We start from the raw sequence: 4,617 nt of genomic DNA, 5'->3' as shown, positions 1-4,617 counted from the left end.
TGGTGACTGGGATTATCGGGATGGGAGTGTCAGAGACAGTGCGATTGGCACAAGACAGAGCAGAGTTTAGGGCTCTTGTACATAGGGTCACTAGGAGTTGCAAACCACTTGACGGCACATAACAACATCTTGGAGGAAGTATAACCAAGGTTCCCTTTAAAGAGAATGGTCATATTTTCTCTCACATACATTGGGTATGATGTCAGGAGGGACCAGTTCTTGGAAAAAGACATCATGAAGCTTCTGGGTTCTGGTGTTGCTGTGCTGAGGAGCCCATGTGGTCCTGTTGCCAAGATGTGGGAGAAGACGCAGCCCCATGACCAGCCCATGATAGAGGAGGAGGTGGCAGTGGCATTCACCTTCCAGGCCAAGATTGCACAGCTTGCTTCAATGATCGTCAACACCTTCTACTAAAGAGATCTTCCTCCAGGAACTCCTCTCCACCCACTCAGACACCCCGACAAGATCTGCTATGAGAGCCTGATGGATTCCAGCAAGCTGAACTCGGAGAAAGAGCTACACATCAGCCTCATCCCCAACAAGCAGGACTGCACCCTCAGCATTGTGAATACAGGTTTCGCATGACCATGGCTGACCCGACCAACAACCTGGGCACCATCCAAGTCTGGCACCAAGGCCTTCACAGAAGCTCTGCAGGCTGGAACAGACATTGCCATGATTAGCCAGTTCAGCACAGGCTTCTACTGGGCCTATCTGGTCGCTGAGAAAGTTACCATGATACCAAGCATAAATAACAAAGAGCAGTAGCCTGGAAGTTCTTGGTGGGCTGCTCCTTCACTTTCAGGACTGACAAAGATGAACCTATAAGTTGTGGAACAAAGGAATACTAACCAGAATACTTGGAGGAAAGCAGAAAGGAGATTGTGAAGAACCACTCTCAGTTTATCAGCTACCCAATTACTTTCTTTGTGGAGAAAGAGCAAGATAAAGAAATGAGAGATGATAAGACTGAAGAGAAAAAAGACAAAGAGGAGGAAAAAAGAGAAAGATGAATAAGGGGGGCATGACAAGCCTTAGATTGAGGATGTGGTTCTGATGAAAAGGGGGAAGAAAAGGATGGGGAAAAGAAGATCAAGGAAAGGTACACTGACCCAGAGGTGCTCAAGAAAACCAAGCCAATTTAGACCAGAAATCCTGATGACATCACCCATGACGAGGATGGAGAGTTCTGTAAAGAGCTTGACCAATGACTGGAAGACCACTTGCCACAAAGCACCCAGTTAAGGACAGTTAGAATTCCAACCCCTTCTCTTTGTCCCTCAACAGGCTCCCTTTGACCTATTAGAAAACAGGAAGAACAGCAACATTAAGCAGGGCCTTCCTCCTGGATAACTGTGAGGAGCTCATCCCAGAGTACCTGGATTTCAAAGGAGGCATGATGGACTCTGAGGGTCTTCCTCCGAGTAGTTCCCATGAGTTGTTACAGCAGAGCAAAATTCTGAAAGTTATTGGGGAGAATTTAGTTGAGAAATGCTTGGAGCTCTTCACTGAACTAGCAGGAGACAAAGAGGACTACAAAAAATTTTCTGAACAGTTCTCAAAGAACATTAAGTTTAGAATACATGAAGATTCTCCAAACCGGAAGACATTTTTCCAAGTTTTTAAGATATTACATGTACACGTCTGCCTCAGGAGACGACATGGTGGCTTCAAGAACTGCTGCAGTGCAGTAGTTCTCTGTATCTGGAACGATGCAGAGAAGATTAGCAGGGCCCCTCCTCGAGGATGACAGGCAAATTCGTGAAGTGTTCCATATTTTTTTCATCATGCTCTTGGTTGGGGAAAAACAACAACCACCATCTGCTGCACCCGGATGAAGGAGAACTAGGAAGACATCTACTACATCACCAGCAAAACCAAGGACCAGGTTGCCAACTCCACTTTCAAGGAGCACCTTTGGAAGCACAAGCTGGAGGTAATTGACCTGATCGAGCCCATCGACGAGTACGGTATGCCACAGCTCAAGGAATGTGAGGGGAAGATGTTAGTGTCAGTCACCAAAGAGGGTTTGGAGCTTTCTGAAGATGAGGAAGAGGAGAAGAAACAGGAAGAGAAGAAAACAAGTTTGAGAACCTCTGTGAAATTAGAAAAAAGATCTTAGGGGAAAAAAAGTTGAAAAGGTGGTAGTGTCCGACCACCTGGTCACATGTCCATGCTGCATTGTCACCAGCACATATGGGTGGTTGACAAACATGGAACAAATCATGAAGGTGCAGGTCCTGAGGGACAGCTCGACCATGGGCAACATGGCAGCCAAGAAGCAACTGGAGATCAACCTCGAACACTTCATTATTGGGACCCTATGGTGGAAGGCTGAAGCAGATGAGAATGACAAGTCTGTGAAGAATCTGGTCATCCTGCTGCTCGAGACCTCACTCCTGTCCTCCAGCCAGGTTCCTCCTGGATGATGCCCAGACTCATACCAACAGGATCTACAGGATGATCAATCTCGGCCTGAGTATTGATGAAGACCAGCCCACTGCTGATGTCAGCAAGGAGAGGCCGGCCCGTGAGGGAGACAACCTGTCAGGTTATGAAAGTTCTATTGAGTCCAGCCCGGGTCATCCTCTGTACAAGTGCCCAACACTTTACCTCGGATAATATATTCTGATAATATATTTTCAAGGACTTTTTTTCCCTTTTGTTAACATTTAAAGAAATCTGTATGGCATAACAATAACAATAACCAAGGGACAGGTAAGCTTCCTTTCTGCTTGTAGTGTGATCATGTTACAGTAAGTGCTCTGGCAGAGCTAGTTCTCTCGTTTCATGTTGGCTAATTTACCAGATGGAGGTAGTGTATGTTGTAAAGTGTGTGTAACCCAACCCTAACTCTAGTCTGAAGTGTTTAACTGTTCAATGCGCTCCTTAGTAAACCAAAGTTTTGGTCACTGAAATGTTGAGCTATACTTGGATGTTTAAAAGAAAATATGAGACAACTTGAGTTTGTCTTCTAGAATCTTGATGAGCCTTCTACCCCCTGCAGTTCCCGACTCTGCATGTACTAGTTGTCTAGAAAGGAGTGTGTTACACTGAAGCAGATCTGAGACTGAGCAAAATTAGGCACCTCCTAAGCTATTGTTGTAAAGGCAGGTTTTGAGATGCAATCAAGCTTATGAGTGTCAGGTCACCTGCTAAGTCAAAGGTTGTAACAAATACAGTTTAGTTACAGAAGAAAAAGAAGACATCATGAAGGGAAAGGTCCAGTATCAGTGAAAGAGAGGAAGATCCCTAGGAAGACCTTACTAACTTAAAAGTTGATTCAACATAATCAGGTGGAACTGCACAAAGCAGGTCTGCCTATTTGCTTCCATAAAGATGAAACAACAAACAAGGCATGCGTTGGTCAAAATAAACAAGTGCTAGTCTGTGCACTGTTAAAAAAAAAAGATGACAGCACAGAGAACACTGTGGGATAGTTTTATTACCAATTACTTCCATTTGGGTTTAAAATGTGCCCTTTCTGAAGGATCCTGAGATCTCTTTTTACCTGGTTTATACTGATCGGAGATCTGGATTTCATCACTCCTTACAGCTAACATTTCCAAATAGGAAAGTTCTCCATCAGTAGCTGCTGGCTGGAGTGTTTGTTGCACATTTTCTGAGCACTGGCTAAGGTCATATGCTGGGTCACAGAGTTCAAAGAAGGAAGGACTTCCAGGAAGGAAGGCCTGAGGGCAGCTGTCAGATGCTAACAGCCCAAGGTGGGCTGGAGCAGGCCTTCCAGAGCTGGGGCCTGTGCTGGCGATGGGAGGGCCTCCTTCCGGTGGCTGAGGAACACCTGGGACTGGGGAACTCAGAGGCACCAAGAAGCAGTCCTCGCTGAGGAAGTGTAAAGTGATGAGAATACACAGAACAGTAGTTTAAGAAATGATAAGGTAAACACGCTTTGTGCATAATCTAGATATGGAAAAGTAGTAGTTATTTTTTCAACTAGCAGGAATGATTATCTGGCCTGCATTTCTTCTCTTCTGATTGCTGGGAGCAAATATTTCACAGGGAAAATTTTATCTTAATCTTTAAATAGGTCTATATAGTGTATATATGTTTTTCCCAAGCCTTTATCTGTCATTTAAAAAAGAATTTAAAATAGATGACTTCAAAAAAAAAGTTTACCATTTAAAATTTTTTTTAAAAAACCAACACAGAAAAATTCACTTACAGTTATCTCTGAGAATGAGGCTTGTTTCCCACTGTGTGGCTGACCAGACAATGGGGGTCACTGGTAAGAAAATCTTTGGGATTTCCAACAAAGACTGGGCCTTTGAAGGGAATTGCCAGGATCAAAACAGGCAGAATTTGAAGATTTGAAGATTTGAAGATTTGCCTCGAAGGGGCACTGAGCACTGGGAGTTCCTGGGTGGAGTAAGCAGTTAGTACCATCAGCTGCTAACGGAAAGGTTGCATGAGTCCATCCGGAGACACCTGAGAAGACAGGCCTGGTGCCCTATCCTTGAAGAAATCAGTCATTGACCACTGGTGCAGTAGTCAATGAGCTCAGCTGCTGATCAAAAGACTGATGGTTCAAACCCACCAGCTGCTTCATGAAAGAAAGATGGGACAATCTGCTTCTAAAAAAAGATTACATCTTTTTTT

The 4,617-nt window shown here is 44.4% G+C and overlaps 1 pseudogene; it reads left to right on the top strand.

Annotated features, from left to right (window-relative positions):
- The first annotated feature begins 294 nt into the window (after positions 1-294).
- Positions 295-2,622, top strand: LOC102873182 (annotated as a pseudogene).
- The last annotated feature ends 1,995 nt before the right edge of the window (positions 2,623-4,617 follow it).

The sequence above is a fragment of the Elephantulus edwardii genome, unplaced genomic scaffold (assembly GCF_000299155.1).
Source record: "Elephantulus edwardii isolate Elephantulus edwardi_28Jun2011 unplaced genomic scaffold, EleEdw1.0 scaffold00223, whole genome shotgun sequence".
NCBI lineage: Eukaryota > Metazoa > Chordata > Mammalia > Macroscelidea > Macroscelididae > Elephantulus > Elephantulus edwardii.
This window is presented reverse-complemented; position numbering and strand designations above follow the sequence as displayed.